At 38.3% G+C, this 14,329-nt stretch overlaps 1 protein-coding gene across 4 annotated transcripts in view; it reads right to left on the reverse strand.

Annotated features, from left to right (window-relative positions):
- Positions 1 to 14,329, reverse strand: part of LOC141429820 (visual system homeobox 2-like) — a 145,658-nt gene that overhangs the window by 19,718 nt on the left and 111,611 nt on the right. The gene's annotated exons all lie outside the window — the stretch shown is intronic.

Genomic DNA, 14,329 nt, shown 5'->3' on the forward strand with positions numbered 1-14,329 from the left:
GCCTCGCCACTGCTCCGGTGCTGTAATGTTCATTACGATATCGATTTCATATAGTAATCGTAATATGTTACTGCCGTGTTTTAAAAGATAATGATGATTAATGCTGGTTATCTATGGTTTTAAAAATATTGAATTCATTACTATATGGGTGTAGATAAATTCAAATATATTCATATAACATTGTACACGGTAATATTTTTTAATGTATACAATAGGATATACTAGGACATATAAACGTGTGCTTGAACTAGGATTCCCTGTGTTTCAGGCAAAACAGATCAAAAAGTTAATCTTAATTATTCACAATGCAGAATTTAAATTACACCATTAGTGATATGACTAATATACCAAGCAATATACATAAATCTATGATAAACGTTATTTCACAACAGTCAATAACTTCTCTGTATCTTCATATGACATGTTTTGTAGGGCTGTTCGGAGTGCTCGCTTGCATATAATGATATAGTATAGTATACTAATAGATGGTACTAACATTATTGCCTATACCTGTTGTTAATTAGACAGCGATGGAATTTTATGCAACATCGCTGGAGAATTCAACGCACAATTTTTTTTTTAGGATTCGTCAACAATGCACTTCACCGAATGAGTCAGCAATAACAACAATAACGGACACTTTTGAGAAAACAAATACCTACGCAAATTCTTTCGATCTAATAACAAGACTAACAGAAGTCCAAGCGATGTCCAAAACTATGGTTTCTTGAAGAAATCTCATGTAAAACTACTACCTAATAAAAGTTTATGACAAACTTTTATTAGGTATATTGGTTTTCTATTGGCATAGGTATTTATTGACTTTATTTATATCGATACTGATAGTCGATAAATGAGAAGTCACTACGACAGCTCAAAAGTGCCACGAACATTTCTGTCTCTGCGTATTTATTTATTACATAACCGGTTTCTAGAATATTTAAGCACTGTAGCCTATCAGTTTGTTCTCATTGCGGCACGGGCTGGCGCCTGCGGGTAGCAACAAAGCATAGAAAACAACCAATTACCGGAACAAAACGCAACTAAATTAAATTGGTTTTCAAATTCGCGCGCGCGCCGGTAGGGTTGCCGGTGAAGTTCAACGAGTTTTTCTCGATTTTATAATAGATTATTTTTAAAATACGATGTAAGTAACTGTTAGTAAGTAAGTACGCGTTCATAGTAGAGGTTAAAAAAAAGTACCTATATTATTTTTTCATAGTGAATGTTGCAATGTATAGCGCTATTCTTATAATATCGTATTTCTTTGTTCTTGCTTGACGTCATTAATTTCTGACAGTAGGTAAGTACATAATAAGGTCCGCTGGCCAATAGCAGAAAGAAGATGGGAATTGGAACTTATTCCTTTTAATACCTACCTACATGTACTACATGTACCTACTTAATAATGTAGGTACTACACAAACCTAATAGGCCAGTTTGCCATACCCAAGTTACCATATCAATTGAATCTATTCCCGCAAACAAACCGCTTTTGTAGCTCTATTCTAAGCCCGTCGGCAGCCCTGTGCTCCAAACAGTTAATTTCTAATTAACGCCGGTAATTATGCGATCCGCTGCAAATTAATACCGCCTGTGTTCAGTAGGTACTCGCCCGGAGGCACCCACTTCTCTCTACTATACTATACTACAATGTACTTACTTACAGATTATGGGTAAGTCTGCGATTTCGAATTCAAATTTAGTATTTATGGTGCTCCTACATTGGCTGTAAAGTACCTAAGATAAGTGTTCTATAAAGTTATAAAACATTTGTTTTATAACATTGTATAACAAATTGTAAAAAAAAAAAATGTTATACATTGTTATCATGTATATTATAACTTTTAAAATGTTATACAATAAATTGCAAATGCAATTCTTATATGGTATTATATAACATTTTTATACCAATGTGGGAGTGTTTAAAACATCTAACAAGTTGTTACAAAAGTTATAAAGGGTAAGACAATGTTATCGTGTTTTATAACGTTATATAACATTTATAACAGTCAATGTGAGAGCACCATTTCGATTTGCGTAGATCGAGCTGTTTGCCAGTATTGCTGATTGTTTTACGTCTGCGCAGCAGTAGCGTAGAATTGACATTAGGTATTGTTAGGCAACTCGAAGAGAGGAAAGTGTGAGTCAGATTGGATTCAGAAGCCACATTTCACAGTAAAGTAATCTTTGCCACTTGTAATCGTTGCCGTCACGTAAAAAGTTTTGGCAACCCGGTGGAAATCGAACACTGTTGGTGGCGTCGTAATACATTGAACTATTGTTTTGATTATTTAAGAAGCACTGTAATCAGGCAGGTATGTAGGTACAAGCAGTTTTCGTTACACCTCCGAAGCTACCTAATACGAATTGCCGCTGACTCGAATTTAACGTGCTTTATTTTTAACCCCCGACGCAAAAAGAGGGTTATAAGTTTGAACGCTATGGTGTCTGTGTGTGTGTCTGTCTGTGGCACCGTAGCTCTTAAACGGGTGAACCAATTTGAATGCGGTTTTTTTATTTGAAAACAGATTTTCTAGCGATGGTTCTTAGACATGTTTTATCAAAATCGGTTGAGCCGTTTTTGAGATATACTTTGAAGTGAAAAAGTCGAGGGTTTTCCAACTTTTTGTTAGTTATGTTATTGGCACTTTCATTTGATTGCCAAAAGAAAAATAAATGTCCTATACACTGACGGACTAATTATACCTAATATAGTATAATTTTTCACTCAGGACACTACATTGGTTTTTCTTTATCTGATAGTCCAATTGATGTAATTCCCCGTACTAAAACAAGACTTAGCGTAGCGGAAACGATGGTCCGGGAAAAATGGTTTTCCTGCAACAAATCCCCGTGTAACGTGATTACAGCTTGATCAAGAGCGCAGCGATAACGTGCTCGTGCGGTGCTTAATCAGAATTACTACGTGTTTGTTTTATTACACGCCGTGAAACTCAGCGTTGAGTTGGTTTACGTGCGATGACATGAAAGACATGAAATCGAAATGTAAAATTTGGTTTTTCCGCACACATAACCAACTTATAACTACTTAACTGGGTGGAATATTGAAGAAATTTCGGTAATGTTACTGTGGTCACTTTTACTGCCAATTTAGGTTCCGGAAAATTAGGTAAGATGACGAGTGAAGCGAGGAGTCTTAGGTACAATTGCTACCACGACGCGCGAACCGAGCGAGCGAAGCTGCAGCCCCACCGGCCGGCAAAGCACCATTTTAGTTAGAGAATAATTTTGCCTCTAGCAGTGCTGGTATGTAAGATGGTTATAATAATATGTGCGAGGAACAAGACAGAGAAAGAAGAAATGTGCCATCTTGTTAAGTAGTTACCTTTATTGGTTGTCTGGGTGGAATAAAACGAAAATAGGCCATGATAGTCAACATCACGATCCATTCAACAGTTGGTAAGGAGTAGGAGTGGAAAGGGGTTTAGTACTTTGGAAGACAATTACTCTCAATAAGTTGTGCTTGAATGGGTCAGAGAGCAAAGCAAAGTGAGCGATGGGAGTGGGCTGGTCATGTCGCCCGCAAGCATGGCTCGTGGTGCAGGGCAGTGGTAGAATGGAGACCGTGATGCGAGACAGGCCCGAAAGGAAGACCGCAGATGCGTTGGTACAACGATATAAAAAAGATTGCCGGGAGCAAAGTGGTTGGAAACTGCTCAAGACCGGAACAGATGGCATAACCTGAAGGAGGCTTACACCTTAGACGGTGAGAACGGCCAAAGAAGAAGAAGAAGAAGCTTTGCTTGGGCAGCTAAAAATACGTGTCTGTTATTTTAGATAATTCTCTAACATATATCAAAATAAATCAAATCGGTACCGGGACAGTTGGGTACCTTTTATTGTTAGAAGAAGAACTTCTCTAATCTATGCAACAAAACAAACCCTCAAGCAGTACAAATCCACACAATGTTTCTATTTTTACCCGTTACCCCATTAGGGTGTTGACGATGGCAGTCGCAAGTGGATGTAAGCCGGTAAGCCGGCACGCGGCTTGGCGCCGGATCAATTAACCGGCACAATCGGACCGGCAACTCTACCGGATTGTTGGGACGCTTATTACAATATTAGTTTGATTGGATTAGGAGGGACGGTGAAGGTGGAGTGGTGGTTCATAACCGACTTCAAAAAAAGAGGAGGTTCTCAATTCGAGTGTATATATTTTTTTTGTATGTTTGTTACTCCGCCAATTTTGGGCCGAATTTCAAAATTATTTTTTAGTTCTAAAGGACATACTTCCGAGGTGGTCCCATAGACACCAAGTCAGGATCTGATGATGGAATCCTAGAGAAGTCGAAGGCAACCCTCGAATTTTTAAAGCACACCTATAGCGATTTTGGCATTTTTAACACCAAGTCAAGTATTTACTTTCAGAAAGTATCATTTGGTGAACTGGACCTGATGATGAAGACCGTAGTTCCACTCCTGCTGGCTCGTGCTAAGGCACCGACTTCAAACTAGTAGAAAATTATTTACAAGGTTTTTGAAGTCGGTCCATTTTTTTTTTTAATAAACTAACCTTATGTTTTGGTTATGAGTAGGAACAGAAAATAAACTGTTTACAGTTTGTTGGCACCCTTAGTATCCTTAAGTGCGCAAATTGATATACCTACAATTGGTATCCGTTGATTGCCTATTTATAACTTATCGTTATTAATATTTTAAACTAGCTTTTGCCACGTGACTCCATTTTAGGTGTTACACTTTGTCCCGCACGAAGTGGTTTGCTTTATCTGTCATAACACGAACTGCTCAGGAATGAAATTCACTCCCATTCCCATCGTCTGTATTTCCCGATAGATTCAAACTAGAGCTCTTCAAGGCTAGAGTGAATAGGCTGCTACTGAACCAGTGGCCTACTTTTAGCCTGACTATCAGGTCAGTTAGGTCACAGGGTTCGATTCCAGTGCGGATGCGGATATGACGTAATGCACACAAGATGATGTTTTTATTTAAACTTCCGTGTGACATGTAGTAACAAAGTAGCATTAATGAAGTAACAAAATAATCGTAAATAAATCAATGGAATTCAGTGAATAAAATAAATTTTATCCGTTTACTTATAAATAAAGTGACAATTGTTTTGAAAAATTACTATTTGAAATCATTAAATTGGTGTTTGTCCGACCCCTGTTTATGAAGGTTTTATGTAAAAAAAGAACAAAATAAATGTTCTGAACATGAAACTACCGTGAGACTCACTCATATTAAATGATATTGTAACGGATAACTCACGTCTTAAACCGAGTTTAGCTCCAATCGCACGAGCAGAGCAGTGGCGCGTAGTGTGCGTGTTGCGGCAGCCGCCGAGTCGCGTGCTCCTGAGAAGAAGGGCTACGAAATAGGCCGAAACATGTCGAGCGATATGAAAATAGATGTTCAATTTTGTTATACATAGTATGAAGAAAATGGACGACGCGCGCTGGGAGCGATGACCTGGTCTAATTGTAGGTATATAGAAGGTAGAAGCTATTTCCGCCAGAATCGCACCCTCTATCAGCTACTGTTTCCCAAAATGGCTGCTTCTTAAAGTCGCACAATGAGCTTAGTGTCAGTCGTTTAAGCCAGCGATATTGATTGGTCCGCGCTCGCCGGTGACGCTGCTGCAGATTAGTTGCCCGCGGCTGGACACAATAGCTAGAGCTACAATAGTGGCATGCTTACGCTTTGAGGTAGCTTATCTGACTGGACATTTGCCCTAAAGACACGAAAGCAAGGGGATCCTAACTTGTCGCCGAAACATTTTTTTCCAATTGATTCGTTTGTGCTTTTGCGAAAAGAAGTGTACAGTCGAACAAATTAAAGCATGAACCTTTGGAACCATGGAACCTTTTAATAATCAATTTTATTATGATTTACTTGACAAAAGTATGAGATGTCAACATGACATTAGTAACGAAAATACAAACTGAGACATGGATGCACAGAAAAACCAGAAAAAAAGACCAGCACTGGGAATCGAACCCAGGTCCTCAGCAATCCGTGCTGCGTGCTATAACCCCTACACCACCGCTGGACAGGAATCTAGACACGAATTTTTCCTATGCATATATATCTCAGGTTGCTTATTTCTACTTGATTGCTGAGAACCTGGGTTCGATTCCCAGTGCTGGTCTCTTTTTCTGGTTTTTCTGTGCCTCCATGTCTAAGTTTGTATTTTCGATATGGTTTCACGGGATACCCGTAAAAGTAACAAATTTGGAGTTGAAATAAAAAATACAAAAAGACTCCAAAAAAACAATCATAATAACATTAGTAGCACAAAGGTTCCACCCTGTGTCATGATTCAATTTGTTCGATGTACCTACCTACCTTATCTTTCAAAATATATTTAAGTTTCTCATACGAATTTTGTGAGCCGGTTTAAATATGTCACAAAACTGACGTTTTTGTTTGAGACATTTTTTAAACTATCGGAATCAATTGTGCTCTTGATTCTGAGTAGGAAAACACAATTTTTTAAAAAAATTGAAAAAAAGAAGAGGCACACAACACCTTTTTGTGAAAATGCCCATTTTCCAACTGCTTCACAAGGACGAACGATTTTTTCTTCTGAACATGTAAATAATTCAGGATATATCTCAGCACTATCTTTTGATTATGTAAACATGCTCACTTATACTATGAGGCTTATACCATTTAAAAAAAAATAGTCGTAAATACATCTCAATACCTACATTTACCTAATGCCATCCACGAGGACGCGTGATTTTGTCAAAATGAGACATTAATGATATCCATACTAATATTATAAATGCGAAAGTGTGTATGTTTGTCCGTCTTTCACGTCGAAACGGAGCGACGGATCGACGTGATTTTTGGCATAGAGTTGGGACAGCGCACGACAACCGAATTCCACGCGGGTGTAGCCGCGGGCAAAAGCTAGTTGTAATATAAGAACCACGGCACGTCGCGTCATCGTGAATGACTCTACCTATAATCTATGAGCTAACGAAGCTTTAAACTCAAACATACATCCGTAGCAAGCTAACTAGTAATTTCTAAGACTAAACACAATTCACTCAGACCCATACACCTAAACATTAACGCGCTTAGTAACAACCCTTCTAACGGGGCCTGGTAATTGTTAATTTGGAGCTGACATCGCGGAGGCAGGCGATTTATAGCGAATATGTGGATGCGGGGGCACGCGTGTTTAACGCGCGTTTAAATGGAGTGTGAAGTTGAGACTTTACACTCATTTCGTTGGGACGGCGGGTGCCGTAGAACTAACCACGTCAGATCATTCAATATTTAGTTGGAATAATGAAAAAGGTGCAGGCTGTTGTGTTTCAGCGTGGAGAGTAAGACAGCCGGAGAAATTACTGGCACTTGAGGTATCCCATCTTAGGCCTCTAGGTTGGCAACGCATCTGCGATCCCCCTGGTGTGTAGGTGTCTATGGGCGGTGGTGATCTCTTACCATCAGGAGACACTTGCTCGTTTCCCATCCAGCCAAATAAAAAGATAAATAAAGGAAAATTCAAGTCCATCCAAACCAAACCAAATTTCAAGTCGATGCTATTAATCGTTGAAGAGTCCGTCCTTCGGAGACGATCCTGGCCGGACTACCAGGATATCACTACTAGATTATTGTATTGTCACGTGATTTACATAAGTATGCCAAATTTCAAGTCAATCCGACTGCTGGAAGTTGGTCGAATTTTACTTGCAAGATTTGACTACCTACTGACAGACAGCGGGACAGGTGAAACTAAATAAAAGCCTGTAAAAGAAGATGAAGAGACCTAAGAAACCTTAACTATACTTTATTTTTAATTTCTATCTTCTTACAGCTTTGTGGCGTTTGTAAATACAGGAAATTTCGCCATTTTCCCCGTCAACAGCAAACGCACCACGAGCATAATCAGTTAATTAAACACATGCCACCGTGAAGGGGTCTCGCGATTTATTAGCACGCCCATACGTGCTCACCCCACCACCGTAACCTGGCCCCGACAACCACCCAATTCACCTCACACCGCGGGCCGGAAAACCCTGGCTACAAATCACCAGCTAAACCTGGCCTTTGAAATCAAACTGGAGCGGTTAATTTGTGGGTCAGGGTAAGCTGGTTCCCCCCCAGAGTACGTATCGTGGTATGTGGCCAGTAATGCCGGAATTTGGTAATTAACTTCTGAAATGGATGTAATTTTGTACGAAACGATTATTTTCGGTAGACAAATGATAATTAAACAATAGATTTAAATGTTGAAGTTTCAAATACAATGGAAAAATAATTTAAGATTAAGTATTATAATTAGTAGTAGCTTGGCAGTTGATGTTTTAAATTTAAACAGATATTAAAATAAATGTAGGCGAGGTTGATAATACTATTATCTTGTAAGGGATTAGGGAATTACCCGTGTGGTGTCGGGTTAGAATTACACCTCTCCATTTCTTCCGTGGATGTCGTAAGAGGCGACTGAGGATATAGGTTAAGGTATACCATAAGCGACAGCCCTAAAATTGCTAACAGTGGCTCCGAAGCGGTAACGTTTCGTGTGCTCTGCCTACCCCATTTGGGAATACAGGCGTGATGTTTGTGTGTGTGTGTGTGTGTGTGTGTGTGTGTGTGTGTGTGTGTGTGTGTGGATTAGGGAATTTACTATTAATATAATACTGATATTTGGTATACCAAGTTTGTTCGTCCGCGAAAAATTCGATTCTATTTATCTCGCGAAAACTACAATTTTCAGGGATAAAACATTCCATCGGATTAAATCTTAATGTTTTATCTTAATTACATTCTTAAAAAATACAATGTTAACTTATGGGCTAAACTTATTAAGAGAGAAAATATCTGCCTCGTTCCTGATCGTCTGAGAGGTACTCTGCGGTACCAAGAATGAGATTTTGAGACGGTGTATGACGACCTCAACGAGGGATATAAAAGACATTGGTCTATCATGAATCGATCCGAAAATAGGAGCGCCATCCTATGTGGATGTCGAGCTGGACCCTGTATATATTTCTACAGGAATATTATTCTTACTGTGCTCTCTTTTATTTTACTTTTATTTTATTTTCATTTTTAATTTTACATTTACTATGTATTGGGTTATGCCTGAATATAAAGGTAATGATTATATCATGGACAGGGATATAAATAAATAAATAAATATCACGGGACAATTCACACCAATTAACCTAGTCCCAAAGTAAGCTTAGCAAAGCTTGCGTTATGGGTACCTACTGAGCAACGGATAAATATTTTTATATAGATAGATACATACTTAAATACATATTAAACACCCAAGACCCGAGAACAAACATTCGTATTTTTCAAACAAATATCTGCCCCGACACGGAAATCGAACCCGGGACCTCAAGCTTCGTAGTCAGGTTCTCTAAGCACTAGGCCATCTGGTCGTCTACTAGGCCATCTGGTCGATATTTGGAAATAATTCCGATCCGCATTAGCGATCCCTTCAAATAGCGAACCTACTGTGTTAAAAATAAAGTTGTGTTAATACTTGTGATGTATACATATAATTTAATAATATTGTAAATCTGTTTAAAAAAAATATAACTCGTTGAGTTTCTTGCCGGATTCTTCTCAACAGAGGTTTTTCCGAACCGGTGGTAGGTTTTTTTTACATTCATAAGTGCTTGTTATAGCCTAAATTGAATAAAGATATTTTGACTTTGACTTTGACTTTGAATAAAGAAATTATCTCTTATATCACACATTACCGTAGAATATTCCACAGAAATAATCAGGTTGTGCTGTATATTACATCCCATTAGCTAACAAGGAAAAACATTAAAACATACGTCGAATCACAATTGGTCAAGAACGATTCAACGGTTTGCATAACTACAAACCACTGTCGAAGAATAATAGTGAGAGAATTGCAAAAAAAAATCAAGAATAAAATTAATAATGTATCAAACACCTAAAACAGGCCAAACGAAACAACTAATCGAAAATACAAACTGAGACATGGATGCACAGAAAAACCAGAAAAAGAGACCAGCACTGGGAATCGAACCCACATTATTTTTCTGGTTTTTCTGTGCATCCATGTCTCAGTTTGTATTTTCGATATGGTTTCACGGGATACCCGTAAAAGTAACAAATTTGGAGTTGAAATAAAAAATACAAAAAGACTCCAAAAAACCAATCATGAAACAACTAATCTCCCAATTTCAATTACCTTCGAGTCCTGCAACACTTAACCGTTACAATGTCGCGCCCTGCATCAATATAACGCGTGTCGCTTTGTGAGTACTCTATTAATATTAACACTGCACTAATCCAACACCCCGCACGCTTTGTTGCCCGGACCGCACTATGCGAGAGGTTGATAAAACTATGCGCGTGGTAATATAAAAAATACGTGTTGTAGAATCCAAAATGTTTCTAAATTATTTTAGAATGCTTCTGCTGATGGTTAGGTTAATTTGACAGAACAGTCCTGTAAATTTTTGACGTGATAAACTTTGAATATCGGTGGAAATGTTTTTGTAGACCACAATTAAAAAATCCTGAAGGGTGTTCTTCAAATTTATAAGTAGTCAACCGTGTCCCGAAAATATCCATATTAATTTTAAAATATCTTAAATAATTTTTGTTATTTTTAGTTATGAATTTTAAAATGTTCATATTCAAATTTTATAATATTTCGGTGAATTTAAATATATTGCATTTCCATGTTGATTAAAGGCCTAATAAGGATTAAGGTAGGTGAGTGAGTACTTGAGCCGAGGAAGGATCTTATTATTTTAAAGCTACAGTCTTAGAAAATATACTTAAAACCAAAGCTTGAGCACAGAATAACTAATAGTGCATGAGTACCTACAATCAGCCTAGAATACAGAAGAAAAGTAAAGAAGATGCTAGGATCCTAATCCCACAATTATTCTGCGTCCCTTCTTATCTTCATTTGGACGCCCTCTGCGCTGGTTCCTTCTTGCATCACCCCCTAATCCCGGCGTAACTCAGCGTTTAGCGTGACGCTCGCAATCAGGTGCTAAGTGAATAAGCCCGGGACTGTCGGGACCAAGGGACGTCCCTCGGGACCGGCCCGCTGATCTGTTTTACATTAATTGGTTCGCCAATTGATTGTTTGCTGGTTATTTGTTGCATGGGGCGGTCCTTTGAGTTAGTTTTTAATTTGATTAATAAGTTTTTTTTGAGCTCATCGAAAAGTTTTTTTTTTATTAAATGCGATAATGTTGTTATTAATTATTGTTGTTACACTGTGTTTAATTTTGGCGTCGTAAATGATTGCGCTGTGAAGAACTACAGCCAAGTTATTACTTGTAATTGTATTAATTTTAATTACGTTATCGTAATATTAATTTCAATAATCGAGAATTTATTAGAACAATCAAAATAATTAACATAGGTACCTAATAAGTGAAGTCATTATCACAAGTGAAAAGTTCTTAGGAAAAAAAGAATAGAACCTTTTAACATAAGACCTACTACAAACTACTAATTATGTACCAAGTTTTAATCACAAGAAGTGGACTAAATTTGACTCTCAACATCTGACCTTTTGTAACAAACATTGTATGTTAGTTGAAAGCTTGTAAACGCAACTACTTTAATTAAATCGTGACATCAACGTCACCATCCCCAGCCGAACCATACCGAACGTCCAAATAATGTAATCAAGCGAAACCCGAGCGTTCTCAATTCAAACTCTCCAGCCAGCACTGAACTCGCGAGCACAAAGGCGTTATTTACGCGGTGCATAATTCCATTTCTTGGGTGAATGTATTCGAACGGGGCGTGTCGACCAATCAGGTGCAGGCTCGCTGAACGGAACGCGATTGTGAGTCTGTTCTCAATTTGGCGGCAATTTGCGACACAATGACGTCACCGGCGGGCTTAACAGGTTATTATTCAATTTGGGGAGTTAATGCGCGGTTACTGGCGACTTGAGCGAGAGATTTTAGTAATTGGTTTGTATCGACGTTTAGAGGACAAAGACGCGTGCGTCGGCGGAGAATCGAGAAACTTTGTCGCTTAATTAATGAGTTTTGGAACTAAATGTCTTGGATAAATGACGAAAATGGAGGTTGTTTTGAACTGACAAGTGTTCAAATAAGTACTTGGCAAAACTGATAACATTTTTTTTCTCGAGCTTTGGGAGCGATCTTAAATCCAGTGCTGGCTATCAAAAATTGCTATATTTTTTGACTGTTCTTGCGTCCAAATTAGGTAGGTACTTACATATTTTATCATCATCATCAGCAGCCGGAAGACGTCCACTGCTGAACAAAGGCCTCCCCCTTAGACCGCCACAATGAACGGCAACTCGCCACTTGCATCCACCAGTTTCCCGCAACTCTCACAATGTCATCAGTCCACCTGGTAGGAGGCCTGCCAACGCCTCGTCTTTCGGCTCGTGGTCGCCACTCGACAACATTTCTTTAACTTACATACTTAATTACTCAAAGTGGGTGAAATCCACTCGCAGACGAGGCATATAACAAAGTCCAGCACAAGTTAAGTATACACTTAAGTAATGTAAAGACATTTTTTATTCGAGAAAGCTCCAATATTACATTAAGTAGGATATTACAAAATTGTTAACACTGCATGCCGAGCTCCGTCGGAGGGGTTAGCAAAATCAATACCGATTTCATACTTTATAAGTGAATTTATCCCCTTCAGCCCCTGATCCGCAACTTCAGGCGAACACACGGCCATTCATACTTTATCTTAAGAGGTTTATTTATAAGCTTTCAAATTGAATTAGGTTGCCTTTTCAAAAGTGCCACAGTTATATGCCTATATTTGAATATTAAAATATATTAGGCATACTTATTACTATCGAGAAAAAACATCCAATTAGTCTAGGGATAGTTAATGGTCACAAGACTTTTTTGCTGTGTGTACCTATTTCGCTGAAGGAATAAACACAGCGATAAGTGTAATTATTGCACGATAGATGGCGCTACCTGTACGTTTAGATGACTTCAAAAAAGGAAAAAGTTTTTCATTTCGTCGGAATTCGTTTCTTACTGGTATGATTTAATCCCATCAAAACATAAATGTGAAATGAGAGCCAAGTTTAATATTATGATATATGCCTTGAATGTTGACTTTAAAGACAAAAGAAGTGAGATCTAAATGGATGCCAAGTCCTGAAATTTATATAGAACAATATAAAATATTTTATAACAACTTAAAATATAATTTATTCTTATAACTTGGGATAATATATTAAAACCTAAGGTTGGCTTGGCTAGCTCCTAAATAATCCAAAGTAATAAATCAAAGTAATTGTAATAAAAGTTGCTGGTTATGACATGATGGACACTTGGACAGTAGCTATTGTAACTCCTGTGCGTTTGCACCGTTTCTATTTATATAGCCGAATAATTTTAGTGAGTTTATATTTTTTCTAATAATACACCCAGCTCAATTTAACCGTTGAATTAACTCCTACCATTATTACGTCGGCAATAAAATAACAACTACCCTAATAATAAGCAAACAGCAAACGGAAGCCACTAAAAAGGCTCCAATTCACAAAAACCTGCGCGAGCGCAAGTCACGGCGCTAACTAACCCGGCTGCTACTGCGCGACCTGCGACGCGTCCAGCAATTGCCTAATACATTGCGTGTATTGTCTATTTATCGTTATGCAGTCACCGTCCGAATGCGCAATGGAGAGTGAAATCGCCCTCCCCATTGTCGGTTCGTATAGTCCCGGTCGAACAGTAACGCTGTATCGTTGTAGAACAAATATGATGTTATTAGGAGTTGGATAAATTGGACTTCCGACAGGGCGGGAAAATAAACAAGACTGTCGCGGGAAATTATATGGTGCCAGGCGGTGGGTAGGGGACAGGTGACAGCGGGAGCGGAAGAGTAAGCGGCCAGCGGGTAAATCTATAAATAAACAATAAATATAATGAGCCGGTTAACACTAATTGACCTAGTTTCAAAATGAACAGCCTTGTATAAACCGTGCCGAAAATGCCAGTTTTATTTGAGCTGATGTGTGTAAAACATACCTATAAGACTCGCGAAGAAACATAATCATCACTTTTTTACTCTGTCGCATTGACACATTGACAATCTTGCATGGCGTTTAGTACGTGGCTCTAAAACGACAAAGTGCTAAAGTGTATAGCTACTTTTGATGCTGACTGTACCAAGGACTTCCCTTAACCTTCGTAATAATAAAATACTTAGGCCTATAAGAGTAAACCGACTGACTACTCTCTACTCTACTACTATATAAAACAAAACGACTAGACTTTCAGACACCTAAAATTTGGCAGACACAATTTGATGCTCATAGAAAGAAAGATTTTCATAACTACTAGGCTGGTATGATGAT

The sequence above is a fragment of the Choristoneura fumiferana genome, chromosome 7, assembly GCF_025370935.1.
Source record: "Choristoneura fumiferana chromosome 7, NRCan_CFum_1, whole genome shotgun sequence".
In the NCBI taxonomy this organism is placed as follows: Eukaryota; Metazoa; Arthropoda; class Insecta; order Lepidoptera; family Tortricidae; genus Choristoneura; species Choristoneura fumiferana.